At 38.5% G+C, this 22,637-nt stretch overlaps 1 protein-coding gene and 1 pseudogene across 7 annotated transcripts in view; both read left to right on the top strand.

The window, feature by feature from the left end:
* The window catches only part of ABCG2 (ATP binding cassette subfamily G member 2 (Junior blood group)), a 160,440-nt gene that overhangs the window by 40,167 nt on the left and 97,636 nt on the right, over positions 1-22,637 (top strand). The gene's annotated exons all lie outside the window — the stretch shown is intronic.
* On the top strand, positions 12,266-14,183 carry LOC119260355 (glutamate dehydrogenase 1, mitochondrial-like; annotated as a pseudogene).

Here is a 22,637-nt window from a genome sequence, read left to right as displayed (position 1 = left end):
TCTCACTTTGTCACATTGTGCAATAATCTTTACGTCCTTCAGTTTTCATAGCCTTGCACCTCCTCAACCTGAACCATGAATATGTTATTTCTGCACATTTTAAGATGATTCCGCTTAAACTATAACAGTGCCACCAACTAGCATTATTTAAATATGTCAAAAGAGATTATCCTATTGTCATAATATCCCATGTTCTACCCTATTTTAGACCCCATACTTGTGAAATATTAAGAAACTCTATTTCCCCTCATTCTCTGGGCATAATGGATTTTATAAACTGTGCTGATTTCTTTTTTTTTTAATAGTAATAGTAATCACTATCATTTATTGTGTACTTACCAAATACTGGACACTTGTCTAAATTCTAACATGGCTTGTTTTGTCCTCCCAGTAATGTAGGTAATATATGTCTCTTTTTTTGCCAAACGAGGAAACCGAGCATTTGGTGACGGTGACCAACTCAGAGGGAGGAGACCTGGGATGTAGAGCAGGGCATGCGTAGCTGCTTGATTACTATGTAAAACAGCTCCTCGTGTTGGTGTCTACGAGTACGTGTCTCTTCAAGAAATGATTATACACTTTCTCTTTTAACAGATTTTTTGGAGCAGTTTTAGGTTCACAGCAACATTGACAGAGAGTTCCCACGTACCCTCTACCCCCACACAGGCAAAGCTTCCTCCATCATCACTGTGCATACATCTTCAGAGGGGTACATTTCTTAGTATTTGATAAACATACTTGGACACATTGCCATCCATAGCACATAGTTTACTTGAAGTGAACTCACTCTTGGTGCTGCACTTTCTATGGATTTTAACAAATGTATAATGATGGAGCCACCATTATGGTATCGTGTAGAACAGTCACACTGCCCTGAATTCCTCTGAGCTTCAACTATTCATCCTCTCCTTGCTTCCTCACATCCTCCTTCCTGGAAACTACTGATTTTTCAACTGTGTGATTTTATTTTCCCGAAAGTCATGTCGGCAGAATCATAGTGTATGTGGCTTGTCCACATTGACTTCTTTCCTTTGGTAATATGAATTAGGTTTCCTTCATTTCGTCTCATGGCTTGATAACTCATTTTTTTTTTTAAACTGACTAGGGTTGCAATGTTTGGAAGTGTCACTGTTTATTCATTCACCTACTAATAAACACCTACTGATGGACAATGTGGCTTTGTAGTTCATTTCTTTTTAGTACTAATATCCCATTGTCTGAATGTCCCACCATCTGCTTATCCATTCACCTACTGAAGGACACCTGGTTATTTCCAAATTTTGGCAATTATGCGTAAAGCTACTGTAAGCATCCATGTTCAGGTTTTTGTGAGGAGTTAAGTTTTTGACTCACTTGGGCAAATACTGAGAAATGCGATTCTGGATTTGGTGGTAAAATATTTCAGTTTTATCAGAAACTGCCATATTGTCTTCTAAAGTGACTATACCAATGTGCATCCCCACCAGCAATGTGTGAGACTTCCTGCTGCTCTGTATCTGGCCCAGCATTTGATGACATCAGCGTTTTGGGTTGGGGCCTAATAGGTATGTAGTGGTTTCTTCTTTTTTGGGAAAACCTGACATGGTGACTATTGAGTCCTCCTGTTCCTAAATATGGAATATCTCTCCATTTATTTGGTTATTCTTAGATCTCTTTCATCAGCATTTAGTCGTTTTCCTCATACAGATCTTGCTCATAGTTTGGTAGATTTATATCTAATTATTTCACTTTTGAGGAATTTTAATGTATATGGTATTGTCTTTTCATTTCAAATTCCACCTAATTATTTCTGTTACAAAGGAAAGCAGATGACTTTTCCAGATTAGCCTTGTGTTAAGACATTTTGATGATAATAATCTCATGTTGGTTCCAGGAATTTTTGTTGTTGGCTCTTTAGGATTTTCTACATAGAAAATCATGTAAACTGCAAACAACGATAGTTTTATTTCTTCCTTTACATTGAGATGACTTTTCTTTCTTTCTTTTTTCCCCCTTGCTTTAGTGTATTGCTAGGATATCCAATATGAAGCTGAAAAGGAGTGGTGAGGAAGGGCATACTTGTCTTGCTCCTGATCTTAGTGGGAAAAGCTTCTAGTTTCCCTCCACAGTACAGTGTTAGCCACAAGCACTTTGTGGGTGCTTTTCATCAAGTTGAATGAGTTCCCCTCTTTCCCTATCTTACTGAGAGTTATTAAAAATATTTTACTTATTTATTTTTTATATCCTTGTGTATTTTTTCACAGTATAGGATTTCTCCCTTTAGGTGTGGTCACCATAGTTTTTCCACCACCAAAGCACCCATAGTCCACTGTGCTCTCCTTCCCTCATGCTTTCTACTTGACTCCTCTTCTTTCTCCCATGTTTACATTTTTTTAAAAATATTTTATGTATTTATTTTTACATAGAAGAACTGGGGTATAGGTTAGAGTTGTGGGGGTGAGAGGATTCACCAGAGACAGAGTGGAGGACAGAACAGGCACATCTATTGAAATACACTGCTGAGGGGAGCAGTAGGTGAGACGGGAAAGGTTTGTTACACACTGTGGGTTAGCTCCTTGGCTGGGGATCGAACTCAGGCCTCAGTGGGCCAGGTGGGTGGTAGCCTGAGACTTAACCTCTAGCTACCAGGGAGGCCCATATGTTTACTTTTTTTTTTTAATTTAAATTTTATTTTTATATTCCCCATACAATTACAACCCCCTTATTTTGACCCCAATCCCTCCTTTCCCTGCCCCCCACCCCCCCATAGAGTGTCTCTGGTTCATAGTTGTTTGTTGATTTTGATATTTTTTTTCTTATAGTTATTCTTTTTCCTGGTCCCTTATTTTTCCTGGTCCCTTATTTCTAGATTCCTGCTATGAGTAAGACCATCCGGTATTTTTCTTCTTCTTTCTGGCTTATTTCGCTGAGCATGATCCCTTCCAGCGCCATCCATGTTGCTGCAAATTGCATGTGTTTATCTTTTTTGAATGCTGAGTAATATTCCATGGTGTATATGTACCACATCTTCTTGATCCAGTCATCTATTTTTGGGCATTTGGGTTGTTTCCAAAGCTTAGCTATTGTAAACAGTGCTGCTATAAACATATGTTTACATTTTTAAGAAAGTACAAATTTGCAAAATGATAGTATGGCTTTATATTCCCATGTGTGATGTTAAAAATTCTAGTTACCCCCAATCTTGCAAACATTTGTTATTACTTTTTAATCTTAGCCTTTCTAGCCATTGTATAATGCCTCTTTTTTTGTTGTTGCTCTAACTTGTATTTACCTGGTGCCTCATAGTGTAAAATATCTTTGTCAAAAATTTTTAAATGTAGTACTTTTTTCCTTATATCGATGTTAATTTTTGAACAATGTATAATTTTTCTCCCCTCAGGTGTGATCACTGTAGTTCTCTGACAACCAAAGCACCCATACTCCATCACCATAGCCTCTGTTCTCCCCACCTCCATTTTCAAGCCTCCCCATCTTCTCCCCTTCAACTCCCCTCCTGGATGCCTCATATCTGTGATCACTTTCAAGGTTTGTTTTTGCCTGATCCTTTGGTTTCTCTACATTCCACATATAAGTGAAACCATCTGATATGTATCTTTTTTTTTCTAACTTATTTTGTTTACCATCAAACCTTCCAGCTCCATCCATGTTGCTGCAAATGGCATGCATTTATCTTTTTTGACTCCTGAATAGTAGTGCATTGTGTAGATTACTAAGAGTTTTTATCATAAGTAGGTATTAGATTTTGTCATTTTTTTTTCTGCATCTATTGATATAATCCTGTGGTGTTAATGTGCTACACCTTGTTGAAAACTGACCCTTTCATCATTATGTAATGTCCCTCTTTATCCCTGACAGTTTTCCTTTTTTGGAAGTCTACTCTATCTCAAATATAGGTACATCTTTCTTTTAATTAATACTGCCATAGTATATCTTCATCCATTTATATTTAATGCATATATCTTGTATTTAACTTTTTTTGTAGACAACATGTAGTTGGGTCTTATTTTTTGATTCACTTTGACTATTTCTTTTATTTGTTATATTTAGACCGATGATGTTTAAAATGTTTATTGACATACTTGTATTAATATTTACCATAATAATAATTTTTTTCTATTCATTGCCATGTTCTTTGTTCCTTGTTTTTGTCTTACACTTTCTTCTGCCACTTGTGGTTTTTATTGAGATTTTTATGTGATTTTTTTGATAGTATATCAAAATAACATCCTCCTTAAAAACCTTTTGCCCTCAAATTTGCAATATACATCAGAATTATATAACTGCTCAAGTTCACTTTCTATTAATACTATACTGGGAGTTGGAAAAAATGAATGACAGGAGAGTGAAGACATGGGACTTGCCTCCTTCACATATTCACAACTAAACCATAGCAAAGCAAAGCAAATGGGCTGTGAAAGAAAAGCCGATAAGCACAGCACATACCAGGAGCAATGATCTGCTGCAAAAGGGTAGGAAAAACAATAACTGAACTGTCTATAATTGAACTGTGTTTATAGTGATACTGGGCCAGTACAACTTTCCAGAGTGAGGGGCAGCTGCTATATGGAGCCCCTATGATTTTTGTCCCAGGAGCACATACCCATATCAAGGAGTTTGGGGACCTGGCACTGTGCTGGATAAGGGCGTGCACAGAATTGTCATTCATGATAGAGGGTATACTATTGGAGAACTAAAGGAGTATGGGTAAAAAGTGATGATTGCTGGTTTGACTGTGAGGCTCCCATATAGAACATCTGGAGCCCAAACAAGTGGGATAGCTGGGTCTCTGTCACCCGTGTCTCCACATCCTCGTTGACAAGGCTGTTATTTACAGCAGAGACTGTGATATTTGAAACACTATCTTATTCCCACCCAGAGCTAAAATGCAGACAATTGAATGCTTTCACTAATCAGAGTTTAAGCACCAGGATATTAACAACAGCAGCAAGCATCCTAGGGTAAAGTTCTGTACTTAAAAAACAAAGAGATCAGCTCTCACCTAAAGCCCTTGAGTTTGAATAAAATAGTTATAGTTTATTTTGCCTTTACCTGCCTAATGTCCTGTGAGCTGCCTGTGCTTTTGTGGTGTTATGGACTGAATGTTTGTGTCCCCCACCCAAATTCATATGTTGAAATCTTCATTCATTTGTGATGGTATTAAGAGTGTGACCTTTTGGGCTCCCTGGTGGTGCAAGGGGTTAAGGCACAACCTATGAAGCTATCCGCAGCCACTGTAGCACGAGTTCCATCCCCGGCCAGGGAGCTACCCACATGGTGCAGCAGACCTCTCCTGACTCTCCCACTGCTCCCCTCAGCAGCGTATTTCAATAAATCTGCCTGTTGTGCTCTCCACTCTGTCTCTGGTGAATCCTCTCACCTCACACCTCTGGCCTGTACCCCAGTTCTTGTACGTTTAAATAAGTAAATCTTTTAAAAAAAAAAAAGAGTGTGTCCTTTTGTAGGTCACCGGGTCATGAGGGTGGAGTGCTCATGAATGAGGTTAGTCCGAGACAGTGGGAGTTTGCAAGCTCTCCCTGTCTCTGCTCTCTGCCCTGTGAGCACACAGCACAAACCAGGATGCAAGTCCCCTCCAGAACCCAATCTGCTGGTCCTTTGATCTTGTACTTCACAGTCTTCAGAATTTTTAAGAAATAAATGACTGTTGGGCCTCCCTAGTGGTGCAAGGGGTTAAGCACAGCACTGTGAAGCTAGCCGCAGTCACTGCAGCATGAGTTCGATCGCTGACCAGGGAGCTGCTCAGATGGCACAGCGGACCTCTCCTGTCTTGCCCGCTGCTCCCCTCAGCAGTATTCTTCGGTTGATTTGCCTGTTCTGCTCCCTGCCCTGTCTCTGGTGAATCCTCTTACCCCCCTGCTCCTCTGGCCTGTACCCCAGTTATTGTATGCACAAATAAATAAATTTTTTTAAAAAAAGAAATGTCTGTTGTTTAAGTCACCCAGTCTACAGTAAGTTGTCATAACGTCCCCAAGTGACTGACATATAGATTGGTGTCTAACCTTAATTTAGGGAAAAGTCTCAGTCATTGTTATTTCAAACATGGTCTTGTATAGCTTATCAATGGAGATAGGTTCTAAGAAACACATCGTTGGGAAGCTTTGTCATGACAGCACCATAGAGTATATTACACAAACCTAGGTGCTGTAGCCTACTAGACACCTAGGTTATGTGGCTTAGCTTATTGGAAACCCTATTGAATATGAGGTCTGTTCTTGACTAAAACATTACCTTGGAACACATGACTATTGCTGTGTTCCTTTATCTTTTTCTTCTCTGTGATGCACATTCTACCTTTTGTGGTGGTACCATGATTCTTGTGTAGTCCATTCCCTTTTCTTTATTCTTTTTTCTCTTGAGTTCAATTTTTCTTGACACAGCCTCAAACCTAGAGATTCTTTCCTCTGTTGTATTCAATCTACCGATAAACCCATGAAAGGCATTCTTCATTATGTCATAGTCTTTCTGTTCTCTAGCATTTCTCTCTGAGTTTTAGAATTTCCATCTCTGCATGCATTACCTATCTGTTCATGCATATTGTTGCAAGAAACTTCATTAATCATAGTTGTGTTAAATTCATGGAATCAAAATTCCAACCTCCCTAGCACATTTGAGTCTGTTTCTGATGTTTATAATTTTTTCCTTTTTGTATGCCTGGTAATTTTGGTTGAAATCCAGGCGTTATGAATCAGGTAAAAGGAACTCTAGTAAGGAGGCCTTCGGTATGTTGGTAATATGTAAAGAAAAGGGAAGCATTCCATAGTCTTATTACTAGGTCTTAATTCTTTAGTGTGCCTCTGCCCATGGGCTGGAATTTCGTGTTTCACGTAATTCCTCCCAGACCCCCATTTTGTGTAAGACAGGACAGCTGTAGGGATTATAGTTGGGTATTTCATGTCCCCCACTCCGGCCTGGTCATTTAGGCTTTGATAAATCCCCAAAAGTTTAGACTCTGTTAAAACAGTTTCTTTTGAAGGCAAATTTTGGTAAGAACTATACTCTGGTGTTTTTTAAAATATGGTTTCTTTTCCTGATGCATGCCCAGGGGGGGTTTTCTCTGATCTTTCCTGTGGAAACCTAGTAGAACTCCAGCAAGTAAAACTCACAAAATTGAGGAGAACTCCTTGAAAATTTTAACTCACAGACCTGTCCACTCTGAGCCTCCAGTAATTAATCAATTATAATTCGGGTTTTCCTGAACACTAGTTTCCCTCAGGTTTTTGTTTATGGATTTCTGCTTCACTAAACTGTGATTCTGTTTGCCTAATTATTGGGAAAAGAGTTTGCCCTGTGTTCTTACTGCTCTGACATATCTAACAAAAACCATTGACTTTTCAGTTTGTTCAGGTGTTATTTGTTATTTCACTGTGATGATTTCTAATGTCCTATGTGCCTGACTGCAAACTGGGAGTCTGCTTGAATGGTTTAAAATGCCAATTTGTGTCCTTAATCACATGGCAAATCCATTCTGTGTTTTTATTTTATTTTATTTTTTAAGATTTATTTATTTAAGCACACAAGAACTGGGGTACAGGCCAGAGGTGCGGTGTGTGAGAGGATTCACCAGAGACAGAGTGGGGAACAGAACAGGCAAATTTGACTAAAATACACTGCTGAGGGGAGCAGTGGGTGAGTCAGGAGAGGTCTGCTGTGCCATGTGGGTAGCTCCCTGGCCAGGGATTGAACTCCAGCTGCAGAGGCTGCAGATAGTTTCATAGGTTGCATCTTAACCTCTTGCACCACCAAGGAGGTCCTCCATTTTGTATTTTTATGTCAGACTTACTTGTTAAATAGTTTCTGCTCAAGGTGCAGAACTAGGTACTGAGGCGAGATAAAACTAGTTAAGAGATGAATCCTCACCTATGAGAGTCCAGAAACTGGATCTTTTCAGTGTAATTGTGCTGATGGGACTCATAGTTGCTAGGTCAAGATAATTAAATTCTGGAGAAACTACAGTATGAATTAGAATGATAATTAATTGATTTTCTTATGGGACATTTCTTCTATTCCTGAAATTCTCAAACCTCCTACAGATATCAGAGTAAAGAAAAGAGGATACAGTTAGGAACTTTTTTCAAAAAAGATTTATTTTATTTATACATACAAGAACTGGGGTACAGATCAGAGGTTCAAGGGGTGAGAGGATTTACCAGAGAAAGTGGGGAGCAGAACAGGGGATCTACTGAAATATACTTCTGAGGGGAGCAGCAAACGAGGGAGGGGAGGTCTGCTGTGCCATGTGGATTGTCCCCCAGTCAGGGATCGAACGCGAACTTGTGCTACTGTGGCTGGTGACAGCTTGATAGTGCTGTCTTTAACCCCTGCACCACCAGGGAGGCCCTAGTTAGAAACTTTTTCATCCATGTAATGGAAAATGCTTGTGTGAGTTGTCTTCACCCATAACAATGAAAAATTTGTTTAGAGACTAGAAATTTCATACTTCCCTGATCCAATGTTACAAGTGTGGTTAAATATCCTCAAACAATAATAATTTTGACTAATAATAAAGATACCATTTATAAGATGACTTTTTTTTTCCATGCAAGGAATTATCCGAAGCATTTAATCCTTACAAAATCTGCAAAGATAAAGTTAATTAAACTTTATTAGGTTAGGAGGGTTAAATAATTTAGTCAAGATCACCCACTCCATAAAACCCAGAGACAGGATTTAAATGCAGAGCTCTGAGCCAACCTATGTGGACTCTTAACAATTCTTGGACTATCTTCCTTTTAAATTTCAATATAGACCAAATCCTTTGTGTTAATACATTTTTTTCCAAAGATTTATTTATTTATGCATACAAGAACTGGGGTACAGGCCAGAGGCACAGGGGGTGAGAGGATCCACCAGAGACAGAGTGGGGAACAGAACAGGCAGACTGAATGAAATACACTGCTGAGGGGAGCAGCGGGCTAGTCAGGAGAGGTCTGTTGCCCCTTGTGGGTTGCTCCCTGGCCAGCCGGGATCGAACTCATGCTGCAGAGGCTGTGGATTGCTTCACAGTGCGTTGTTTAACCCCTTGTGCCACTAGGGAGTCCCTGTTAACACATTCTTTATTCTGATAGGTTATCATGAACTTAGTTATGACTAATTCCATTTTAACTTTGACCAGTTAATAAAGGCCACTATGAATTTTTTTACATGAGATTTTATAACCTAGAAGATTTTAAACATAGTCAAGAAGTGTAAAGAGGGCCCCCCTGGTGGCACAAGGGGTTAAGATGCAAGCTATGAAGTTATCTACAGCCACTGCAGCAGGAGTTCGATCCCCGGCCAGGGAGCTACCTACATGGTGCAGCAGACCTCTCCTGACTTGCCCGCTGCTCCCCTCAGCAGTGTATTTCAGTCAGTCTGCCTGTTCTGTTCCCCACTCTGTCTCAGGTGAATCCTCTTACCCCCCATGCCTCTGGCCTGTACCCCAGTTCTTGTATGCATAAATAAATAAATTTAAAAAAAAGGAGTATAAAGAATATTGAGATAGATACTTAAGATACCTACCATTAGAATTTTAAAACATTAACATCAGTTTATTCTCTACAAAGAGATTTTTTAATTTTTCAATGATTTTTATCAATGCCCTGATGTCAGGCTTCACCGAGTATTTCTGCGGTGAGCACAGTCTTTCCTTCCACTGCTGCTTCTTGGGCTTCAGATTATCTACTAGCTTGTTGAGCTGGTGCATCACATACTTTTTCTTAGGCCACAGATCCAGTGGCATGTAGTTCTTGTCCTTCTAAGGTTGTCTTGTCCTTGTGAGGTTCTTTTTTAGAGTCTGGGTACTTACTGATGGAGACAACAGGAGCTCTGGGAGCTGGGACAGTCCTACTTTCAGATCCTCCGACTACTTCAGCAGCAGCTCTCTCTTCCCACAAAGGCCTGGGCCCTTAATATTGGCCCCTGGCTATACGAGCTGCCTGTGCTGAGGGAAAGAGCAAAATTCTCTTAAAATATGAATCAGTCAATTTTCTTCTCAAAATCCTCCATGACTTCTCACATCTAAATAAAAGCAAAAGTGTGAGTGAACCTCTAAGCCGGATGTTCTGCTTCCCATCATCATTTCCCCTGTCTTCTCCCATTCGCCTTTGCATGACCCCTGCCCTCACTGCATTCAACTTGCTGTGCCTGGAAGGTGCCGAACACTTCCCATCTCAGAGCTTTTTTGTCTATCACTATCTCAGTCCACACCACTCAGATCTCAGTATGCTAATTAGGATTAGGTTTAGTTTAGATATTTAGTATAGATGTTTATTTATCTCTCACCTTCAAGATATACAGAGTTAAGCATTCCGGAGATAGTCAGACAATCCCATGGTTTCCGGAACCTACATTGCTCTATCTTTTCATTCCCAAAGTAGCTAACAAGAACTCATCATGTGGATGCCAGCCAGCAGGAAAGAGGAAGAGGGAAAGGAACAGTTTCTGTGAAATGTTGGCTAATGGGGGAAATGGAATACCTGATTTTTAAAATGTCTTTTGAAGTTAGATTTTTGCTATCCAAAATCTCATCTACCTCCATGAGAGTCTTAGAGGATAATAAGTAGGTGTTCTTTTAAACTGAACTTGTTGCTAGTCACCCAACTTGTGAAAATATAATTAAACTTGATCTTTTTATGCCACCTGTGGCCCCCCAAATTTGAGATTATTTGATTTAGCAGCAGAAGTCATTTTTACAAATTAAAAATAAATGTACAACTCCAATATATAGCATATGTATGTATTTACTATAGTTTATATGTTAAAATTTATAACACTATTTATTAGGAAGTTCACCAATGAAAACAATGTTCTTAATGAGCACAAAAATGTTGTAAAAAAGGTTTATCATTTATTTCTCAGTGGCTTAATTTACAGTACTCAGAAAAAATCTGGAAGTGGTTTCAGGTTTCAGGTTTTTGTACTGTTTTGTTCATCTTACAGTTTTATGATTTTTTTTTCTGATTATTTAGCTGACAAGAGATTTATTCTGAGATACATGTAAAAATAACTTGTTAATCCATACACTTGCAATATATATTAAACCTTGGTATATTCAATATAATACAGGAGAGGACATGATATTCTTTTGTATACTTTCTTATATATACATATATGTATATATTGTTTATTGGCTTTTTTAAAAATGGCTATTGAAATTCAATATAATCCAGTGAATTTTAGTAAATTATTTATAGAGTTGTGTAAACATTATTATCTAATTTTAGAATCTTTCTATGATTTCTACAAATTTCCTGAAAACCTGTTTGTACTAGTGCCAGTTGCACCCCTGTTCTTCCTTCCCCTTCTTTCCTGACCTTCCAGCTGAACTTCCTGACCTCACCTGAAAGCTGATTAGGGTTTGTGTAAAAGCATTCATGGTCTGTGTTTCTGTAAAAAACATCTGAAGCAGCTATATAAAACTTGTGTGGAAAGATAAATATGGAAAGTGATTTTGTGATTAAGATACTTGTAAGGTGATTGATTTATGCACTGTGTAATAACATATAAGGTATTGAAGTGTGTTACGTGTTGAACTGGATTTTCCTGTGGTGTCACAGGACAATTCTAATGTTACAGGTTTTCACCACATAATAATATCTTATTGACTGGCAAGATGTGAATTCATTCTCCATGGCCTCAGATGCCAGCACAATTCCCAACAAAACTAAGAACATATTTGCCCCTTAGGATACTTAAAATCTGCATTAATGGATTCATACACAGAATCCTGTGTGTAGTGAAACAACCGCTCTCTTACACAAACTCTAATATTGTCTGTTTTTGCAAAATCACTGTTGCTTACAAACTGCTGCAAAAGTTGGACTGTTTGTCTCTCAGTACAAGAGGCAAAACTATACAGAATTTTCCCATAGTTGTTTTCAGTAGATTGACTCCATGTGGTCTAAAACTTCCCTTTTCTGCAACTGACAAGATGATCATGGTCTTTTGAAAAAATACTCGTGAGACTCACTGAATCAACTAAGAAGTATGGAAAAGGCCTTGGGGAGAATAACAGATCTCACTGATGAAGGTGTTTGCTTACAAGGGACAGCTCGTTACCATTGTCAGGATATGTTAAAGTCCACTCCTATGGTGATTTGTAAGGAAGCAATAAAAAAAGAATGGATTTGGGCAAAGGCCCAATGAGCTATAGAGCTCCTTCCATGACTGGCAAATGAGGACATCCTGCGAGCTGTGCAGAGTGACCAGGAATAGAGACCACATATGCCTGGGCTGGCCTCTGCCCCACAGCCAGTATCTAATGCTCCCTGCCCCTGATGACATAGTATGGTGGTAGCTAACTACAAGGATGACCCCAACTTCTTCAAGATGGTGGAGGGAGTTTTAATCTGCAGTGCCAGCATCGTGGAAGACAACCTCAAGACTTGGGACATCAAGGAGCAGAAACAGAACTGGTGTGGCTCATCCAGTGGTTTATCAAGACCTGAAACTACATTCTGTGCCTGTCCTTCCCAATCCAGAGTGATGACAGGGAGGTCATTGTGGGCTGTCAGGCCCAGCACAGCCAGCACCACATGCCCTTCAAGGGAGGTATCCATTACAACACTGAAGTGAGAGTAGATGAAGTAAAGTTTTGGCTTCTCTGATGACATGTAAGTGTGCAGTGGTGGTTATGTTGCTTGGGTGTGCCAAAGCAGGTGTTAATATCAACCCCAAGAACTATACTGTCAGTGAATTGAAAAAGATCACAAGGAGGTTCACATGGAGCTGGCAAAGCAGGACTTTATTGGTCCTGGCATTGATAAGTCTTTCCCAGCTATGAGCACTGGAGAGTGGGAGATATTCTGATATGGTGTTGTTAGCTCCATAGAACACTATGATATTAATGCCTGACAAGCCCATCAGCTAGGGTGGAATTCATAGACAGATTTCTTCTACAACCAAGAAGTTTTCCATGGAATTGAAACGTCTTCAATGAAACTTCTTATGTAACATTTTAGGTATACACCAGGGTTTGGAGAAAAAAAGTTTGTGGTTCAGGGATTTGGTAATGTGGCCCTGCCCTCTATGAGGTATGCTGGTACTAGTGTGTTGGTGTGGGTGAATCTAATGGGAACATATGGAATTCAGAAGGTATTGAGGGGAGACTTCAAGTTGCAACATGGACTGATCCTGAGCTCCACCAAGGCAAAGCCCAATGAACGGTGTATCTTGGAGGCTGCCTGTGGTATACTGATTCCTGCTGCTAGCAAGGCAGATGACCAAGTACAGTGCACCCTCAGCCAAAGTCTTTAAATAAAATGGCCTTTAAATAAAATGTCTCGGGGCCTCCTTGGGGGCTCAAGGAGTTAAGTCTCAGCAGCCACTGCAGCATGAAGTTATCAGCAGCCACTGCAGCATGAGATCAATCCCCGGCCGGGGAGCTGACCCACATGGCGCAGCGGACCTCTCCTGTCTCGCCCACTGCTCTCATCAGCAGTGTATTTCGGTGGATCCACCTGTTCTGCTCCCCACTCTGTCTCTGGTGAATTCTCTCACCCACCCACACCTCTGGCCTACACCCCAGCTCTTGTATACATAAATTAATAAATCTTAAAATAAATAAACAAACAAACAAACAAAGAAACAAACAAATAAATAAAATGTCCTTTTCATCTGTCTGTGCTCCATGGCTGTTTCCCAAAATTATTGCTGAAGATTTCAACTAACCAACAACTCCGGAAGCTGATAACATTTTCCTGGAAAGGAAATTTATATTTGTTCTGAATCTGTACTTGAATGCTGGAGGAGTGACAATATCTTACTTTGAATGACTAAAGAACCTAACTCATGTCAGCTGTGGCCAATTAGCCTTCAAATATAGAAGAGATTCTAACTACCACTCGCTTATGTCTGTTCAAGAGAATTTAGAAAGAAAATTTGGAAAGCATTTTGCAACTCTCCCTGTCATACCCACTACAGAGTTCCAAGACAGGGTATCAGGTGCCTGTGAGAAAGACATTGTGCACTCTGGCTTAACTTGCACTATGGAAAATTCTGCCAGGCAAATCATGCACATAGCAATGACGTGTAGCCTGGGATTGTACCTGAGAATGACTGCCTATGTCCACGCCATTGAGAAAGTCCTCGACTTGTACAATGAAGCTGATATTGCCTTCATTCACTTAGACAGATTATGGCTTGACTTTGTCAGTACCCTTTTCACATCTTCATCTACAGACCTGTAATGAATTAACAAGTAACCACAGAAATCTCTTTTTCTCATGATTTATTAGATATTGGAAACCATTCTCAATAACCCAGTGCAAAGCAGCTCCTCAAGGATTAAGAAATTAAGTTTAGTGGATCACATGTAAAGTGATGATTGTGAAAATAGAAATTACCTACTCTAGAGAGCCGCTTGGGTATTTGACCTTTAATTAAAATGTCACTTCCATCTGGCTGTGCTGCCTTGCTCGCTCCCTGGTTGTTTCCCAACATGGTCAAAGCTGTGATCCCAGAATTGTCCCAGAATAGTCAGTTGCTTGTTGCTTTAGCTCTGGGCAAGTCTGAGATGTGCTGCTGTGACTTTGATATATTTAAGAAGCAGGTAGATGGTGTTTTCAGAAGATGGCATATTCCTCAAGTGAGTTATTGGTATTTTACATCAACAAAATAACTCAATTTTATAAATTGCAAACATAAATAAAAGTTGATTCTCTTTATGTGTTTTATTCTCCTGAATAAAATAAGTACATGCTGTGCTGCAGTAGTAAAATCACTTTTAATCACTAAAAAAAGAAATGGCACATGCAATCACTTAAAAAAGAAATAGCACATGTATTTATTATACAGAATGAAACCAAAATATGTAACTTATTTTTAGGGTAAACTTTATGCTATAAATACATCCTCTTTATCAGATATGTATATGATTTGCAAATATTTTCCTCAGTCTGTGGTTTGTCTTTCCATTCTCCTGATGATTAAAATATATTTAAAAACCAATATTGACCTAGCATGTTTGTGAACTTTCTGAAGCATCTCCTTAGTTTCCTGTGATTTTTCAAAGGAGTTTGAAGCTTGCAACTACTGATAATATCAGTGGCACTTATGCTCAAACTGTTTAACTCATCTTCAGCAAAATCATGGACTGGTGGAGTTGGTAGGGAGTTTAACACTAATCAAATGACCTTCTAATTTTGTGCAAATAAACTCGGAAAGATTTGAAAGACTTAATTGCTATTACTTTTTTGCAAAGTGTTGTGGAGCATTGGAGGCACAGTTGGATTTGAAGACAAACAAAAGCAACAGGAGTCATGAGTTCAGTTAGGCAAGATTACCAAGAAAAAGTCAGTATTTCTTGATAAGCTAGTGATATATTTGTTGGCTCAAGATAAAGCAAGTTTTAGGTATCAAAGAGAAGTGAGGAAGAAGTCTGAACTCTGTAGAATCCGGACTGTAATAAGAAATCCATCCCAATGACTTTTTCTTTTTTTAAAGATTTATTTATTTATTTATACAAGCACTGGGTACAGTCAGAAGCAGGGGAGGGTGAGAGAATTCACCAGAGCCAGAGCAGGGAACAGAACAGGCAGACCGACGAAATACACTGCTGAGGGGAGCAGCAGGCGCAGCAGGAGAGGTCTGTCACGCCTTGTGGGACACTCGCCGGTGGCTGGGGATCAAACCAGCGCTGCAGAGGCTGCGGGCAACTTCGCAGCCCAGCGCTCAACCACTGGGCCACCAGGGGAGGTCCATCCCAATGACTTCTAAGTAATAACAAAAACTAAGACTCATGCTGTTGAGAGAACTGCATTGTGTGCAGTATTTAAAGGCCAATTTTGCACATTTACCTGAAGCCATCTCATGCCTCCTTTGCATTTATAATTTTTATTTTTTTCTCTGTCCCTTTAAACTGATTGTTATATTCATTTAACAATGAATTTATTCAGCACCTGCTTCACACTAAAAATTGACCTTAACAATAAGAATTCACACTCTAGTAAAATACATTTGTAAGCAGTTAAAATTATGGACTAAGAGGGCCTCCCTGGTGGCGCAAGGGGTGAGGATGCAGCCTATGAAGCCGTCTATAGCCACTGCACCACGAGTTCGATTCCTGGCCCGGAAGTTACACACATGGCACAGCAGACCTCTTCTGACTTGCCCTCTGCTCCCCTCAGCAGTGTATTTCAGTCAGTCTGCCTGTTCTGTTCCCCACTCTGTCTCTAGTGCATCCTCTCACCCCCACACCTCTGGCCTGTACCCCAGTTCTTGTATGCATAAATAAATCTTAAAAAAATTTAAAAAAATTATGGACTAAGAAATAAAACATTTTATGAGTAGGTATATTAATAAGTAATAAGTAAAATAAAGCCAAAAATTGTTTCTTTGAATACATTTTTAAAATTGGCAAACTTTAGCTGGATTGACTAAGGGAAAATAGAGAAGACCCGAACTACTAAAATGAGAATGAAAGTGGGGACATTATTATTACTGATTTTATAAAATACATTATAAGATAATACTATGAACATGTTTTCATCAATAAATTGGATAATCTAGAAACATATAAAACATATAAACATATAAAACTACCAAAACCAACTCATGCAGAAATAGAAAATAGACCTATAATGAGCAAGGAGATTGAATCAGTAATCAAATCCTTCCCAACAAAGAAAATCCACAAACCAAATGACTTCACAAGTAGATTCTACAAAATATTTTTAAAAACAACTAACACCAACTCTTCTCAAACTCTGAAAAATTAAAGAGGAGAAAATACTTCCTAACTTATACTGTTAAGTCAGCATTCTTCTGATACCAAAGTCACTCAAAGACAATACAAGAAAAGTTTTACGAATAAGTAAAAATTATCAACATAATACTAGCAACATAATACTAGCAACTTTAATTCAGCAAGATAGTTAAAAGATTTTGCACCATAACCAGATAGGATTTAACCATGGCATCTGAGGAACATTCAACATATGAAAACCATTTACTGTAATATACCACATTAATATAGTGAAGGAAAAAATAACTTCATGACCATCTCAGTTGGTGTAGAAAAAACATTTCACAAAGATCAATACTCTTTTATAATAAGAAAAAAACCCCACTCAATAAACTAAGAATAAAAGTAAACTCATCAGTGTGATAAAGACTGTATATGAAAAACCCATATTGAACATTATATTCAGTGGTGAAAGACTCTGATTTTCCCCTAAAATCAGAAATGAGACAAAGATGTCTGATTTTACCACTTCTGCTTAACATGGTTTGGAAGTTTTTTTTTGTTTTTTTTTTTTTAAGATTTATTTATTTATGTATACAAGAGCCAGAGGTGGCCAGAGGTGTGTGTGTGGGGCGGGGGGGGGGGGAGAGGATTCACCAGAGACAGAGTGGGGAAAAGAACAGGCAGAGTGACTGAAATACACTGCTGAGGAGAGCAGCAGGTGAGTCAGGAGCGGTCTGTTGCATCATGTGGGTTGCTCCCTGGCAGGGGATTGAACTCGTGCTGCAGTGGCTGTGGATAGCTTCATAGGTTGCATCTTAGCCCCTTGTGCCACCAGGGAGGCCCTGGTTTGGAAGTTCTAACCAGAACAAATAGGCAAGAAAAAGAAAAGCATTCAGACAGAAATGAAGAAGCAAAGTTATTTCTGTTCACAGATTATGTGATCTTTTGATAGAAGACCCTAAAGATTCCATACACAGACAATCTGTTGTATCTAATTAATGCATTCAGGAAAGCTGTAGGATATGAAATCAAGAGACACAAATTAGTTATTTTTCTATATTCTAGCAATGGATAGTATGAAAGGGATTTTAAAAAATCATTTATAATAGCATCAAAAATAATAAAATATTTACAAATAAATTGAAAGTAAATAACTTGAACACTGAACACTACAAAACATTAATGAAAGAAGTTCAACATAGGGCCTCCCCGGTGGCGCAGTGGTTGAGCACTGGCTTGCAAAGATGCCCACAGCCTCTGCAGGGCTGGTTCTATCCCCGGCCACCGGGCGAGGGTCCCACATGGCGTGCAGACCTCTCCTGCTGCCCGCTGCTCCCCTCAGCTGTGTACTTCGTCAGTCTGCCTGCTCTGCTCTCCCTTCTGGCTCCGGTAAATTCTCTCACCCTCCTGCACTTCTAACTGTACCCAGTGCTTGTATAAATAAATAAATAAATAAATAAAAGTTCAACATAAATAAATGTGAACACATCTTGTGTTCATGAATTGAAGGATAGATACTGTTAAGATGACACTACTAGCCTCAACTGATTTATAGTGAGTGTAATCACTATAAAATCCCAGTGGAATTTTTTTTGTAGAAATAGAAAAATCCCTCATAAAATCCAGATAAAATCCATCATAAAATTCAGATGAACCTCAAGAAATCCCAAATAGCCAAAATGATTTTGAAAGTAAAGAACAAAGTTGAAGAGCTCACATTCCTGATTTAAACTTACTACAAAGCTACCATAATCAAAACAGTGTGGCATAAGGACAGAATATGGACCATTGGAATGGAAGAGTCCAGAAATAAACCCTTGAACATTTGGTGAACTGATTTGACCAATACCATTCAAGGGGAAAGGAAAGTCTTCAAGTACTGGTGCTGGGAAAACTGTATATCCACAATGCAAAAGAATGACTCTGGATCCTTTCCATACACTGTATCTAAAAAATAATTCAAAATAAATCAAAGACTTAAAACTAGAAGCACAACATATAAAAATCTTAGAAGTAAACAGGGGAAACTCATTATGACACTGGATTTGGCAGTGTCTTGGATATGACACTGTTGCTTATTTTACAAGATGCTTTCCATTCGTGGCCAATGATCACTACCTTCCAACAGTAACCCTTAAACATTATGATCACAAAAAGAATAGTGACATTGCAAGATGTCCTGTGTGCAGAGAATGCACTTTCTCCAGTTGAAACTACTGCAAGATTGAAATTTGTGTGTGTAAATAGGATATTTTTTAGAGATGGGGGAAAAATATCTATCAGCTGGGGTACCATTTTTGCCCTCTATCCTTCGCATTGGTAAGTAGTTAATTGATAAGTTATCACTTTAGAAACCAGTTATTTAAATATTCATCTTAAAAAATAAGAGCAATACATCTCATTTTAAACTAATCAACAATGAGAAAAAATTTAAAAGTGGGTGATAAAAACAATTCACATTTTAAGTGTCTCTTGACAAAAAAACCCATTTGATTTCATTTAAGGCCATAATAAATTTTGGAGGTTGTGCATAATAGCTTTTAAATTTTATCAATAGAATCACTACCAGGAAAGATGAGAATGATTCACATTTCTTTCTACCTCCTTTTACCTCCCTCTTATTTTATTATTTGTAATTTTTATGTTTATGATATTTCTATTTTATAAATATTTTCACTCTGGTTATTTTCAATAGAAATATGTTAATGCTACTGTCAGTCTTTCTGCTTTTTCCCAGAGTTCTTCTTCTCTTTCTGTTAATTAGCTGGGTTGTGTTGTTAGCAGTATTTTTCCATATAGTGTTCAATTGGTTTTCAACGAGATACCAATATCATTCAAAGGGAAAAGGACCATCTTCAAGGAGATGGATATCACTGATGAACTTCTTTCATAGTCAAGAATATTTGTTATCACTTGGTATAATTTATAAGTGAGATAGAGAAATATTATGACTAAGGAAATTTTGGATAGGATGGGTATATTTAGTAATTAATGACAGTGTGGCTTTTAAAAAAAAAAGATTTATTTATTTATTTATTTATGCAAGCACTGGGTATAGTCAGAAGCGCGGGAAGGTGAGAGAATTCACCAGAGCCAGAGCGGGGAGCAGAACAGGCAGACTGACGAAGCACACTGCTGAGGGGAGCAGTGGGCTCAGCAGGAGAGGTCTGCGTGCCATGTGGGACCCTCACCTGGTGGCCGGGGATCGAACTGGCGCTGCAGAGGCTGCGGGCAGCTTCGTAGCCCAATGCTCAACCGCTGTGCCATCAGGGGAGGCCCGACAGTGTGGCTTTTAAAATTAAATTTGTTATAGTTATTCTTTTTCCTGGTCTCTTATTTAAGTTTTCTAGATTTCTGCTATGAGTGAGACCATCTGGTATTTTTCTTTTTCTTTCTGGCTTATTTCGCTGAGCATGATCCCTTCCAGCTCCATCCATGTTGCTGCAATTATAACTATAAGAAAGTAAAAATCAAAATCAACAAACAACTATGAAACAGAGACACTCTATGGGGGGTGGGGGGCGGGGAAAGGAGGGATTGGGGTCAAAATAAAGGGGTTGCAATTGTATGGGGAATATAAAAATAAAATTTAAATTTAAAAAAATAAAAAGAATAAAATTAAATTTGCTTTAAAAATTTAGAGTACCTTTAAACTATTATATTTATGGTGTCCTAAGAAAAGAAATTGGTAAATAGCTTACAAAAATTATCTTTTACCAATGACATGAGATAAATTGGAGGAGGAAAGGAGAAACGGATACTGAAAAGTACTTTTTAAAGAATAATTATAAATGACAACAAAAGCACAGGTTAAAAAGAAAAGAAAATGAACCAGTTGGGCTTCATGAAAATTCAAAAATTTTCCACCATGGAAAGTTGTGCGGAGGAGCCTCAAAACACTAAAAATGGATCTACCATATGATCCAGCTATCCCACTCCTAGGAATCTACCCAAAGAACACAAAACACTGATGTGAAAGGAAACCTGTGTTTATTGCAGCACTATTTACTCCATAATCAAGATGTGGAAACAACCTAAATGCCTCGAACAGATAATTGGATCAAGATGTGGTATATATACACAATAGAAAACCACTCAGTATCAAGAAAGGTTTGGTACAAATGCCATTTGTAGCAATATGGATGGAACTGGAAGGAATTATGCTAAGCGAAATAAGTCAGAAGGAAAAATACAAATATTGAATGATTTCACTTACATCTAGAATATAGAAAAAACAAAGTGCCAAAGACAAAACTTGCAAACTAACCCCCATATATCTGAGGCATACAGCGGTGGTGGGGTGGGGAGGGAGTGGGTCAAAACAGGGGAGGGAAGAACACAAGGGACTATGGTAATAGACTGCACTTTTTGGTCATGGGAGAACTATGGTGATCACAACTGAAGGGAGAAATCATACATTGTTCAAAAATTAACGTTGATGTAAGGAAAACATACTAAAATAAAAATACAGTTACGGGTATATATAATGACCTATCAGAAAAAATTTGTAGGATGGTTTAATCACAACTGAGACAACCAGTCAAAATATTTACTACAGGTATATATGCTTTTGCATTTTTTTTTAAATATAAGAAATCATGTACAGCAACTCTAAAATGTCATTTTTTTTCTGGCCACTTTTGATTTTCATTTACATGAGATTTCCCTGAATTTTTTTTTTAAGATTTATTTATTTTTATACAAGAGCTGGGGTACAGGCCAGATGCACAGGAGGGTGAGAGGATTCACCAGAGACAGAGTAGGGAGCAAAACAGGCAGACAACAGAAATACATTGCTGCGGGGAGCAGAGGGCATGACAGGAGAGGTCTGCTGCACCATGTGGATTCTAGTCAGCCAGATGGCAGGGATCAAACCCGCACTGCAGAGGCTGCGGACAGCTTCACAGCGCTGTGCTCAACCCACTGTGCCACCAGGGGAGGCCCATTAAATAAATCTTTAAAAAAAAAAAAAGAGTTACAGATATGAGTGTTGGTAACAGCTGTCGGCAGTGAGAGCACATTTAACACAACTGAGCTGTAAGTTAAATAGGGTTAAAATGGTAAATGTTCTGTGCATTTTTATAACAAAAAAAAAGACAATAGCAATTAAACACAAAAATTAGCTGTGTTTCTTGGTAGCTGTGTAACCAGGACATGAAAGAATTAATGCATTTTCTCATCATATTTAGCATTGATATATCAGGAGAAACAAAATTTGTCTGTTAAAGAACCTCACAGGGAATTTTCACAAGGCACAGTACATGGGAACAGTAGAGCCTCGAGCATCACACAACAGGGGGATAACACAGCTAATGCCTCTAGTATCTCCATAACCATTATCCAGTTACAACACGATGCTGTGTTCGCCTCAGAGACTTAAGAAATAATGTACAAAAATCCAAATTAAGCTTCCTAAGTCCTATTTCCCTCTAAAAGGAGTCAGGATCCCTGAGGCAGGAACCAAAAGATGAGTCAGTAACATTTTATCAAATTCTTAATCAAGGATGAACCTGGAGAATACCAACTTGAAAAGACTCCTGTGGCCCAGGAAGCAATAATATTAAGTGCAATGGGGTAAATATATTACATCTGTTTAAATCCATGAATACGTTAGGACCCATAACTCTTTAGTTGGTGACCACTGGAGAATGATATGGAACTTACTCTTTTTGAAAACTGATAAACGAAAGAAAAAAATCTGGCAGTTATTCTACCTGTTCAGTGCATGAACAAATTGTACCTTAAGGTAACATTTTTAACTAAGGAAGAAATTTTCTAGCTAATTTATAAAAAGGGAATTATAAACTAAGACTATCACAAGTTCGTAACCCACAATGAAATAATTAGCCGACCTACCTATAATCATCCCAAGAAAATAGATAATCAGATATCTGGGACTTCCCGATGCAAGTACACAATACCTATGAAATATTCTTGAAGCTACATAACAAAGACT

Source organism: Talpa occidentalis, unplaced genomic scaffold (assembly GCF_014898055.3).
Source record: "Talpa occidentalis isolate TD23 unplaced genomic scaffold, MPIMG_talOcc4v2.1 talOcc4.6, whole genome shotgun sequence".
In the NCBI taxonomy this organism is placed as follows: Eukaryota; Metazoa; Chordata; class Mammalia; order Eulipotyphla; family Talpidae; genus Talpa; species Talpa occidentalis.
The sequence above is the reverse complement of the archived record's forward strand: the minus strand, read 5'-3'. Positions and strand labels throughout refer to the sequence as shown.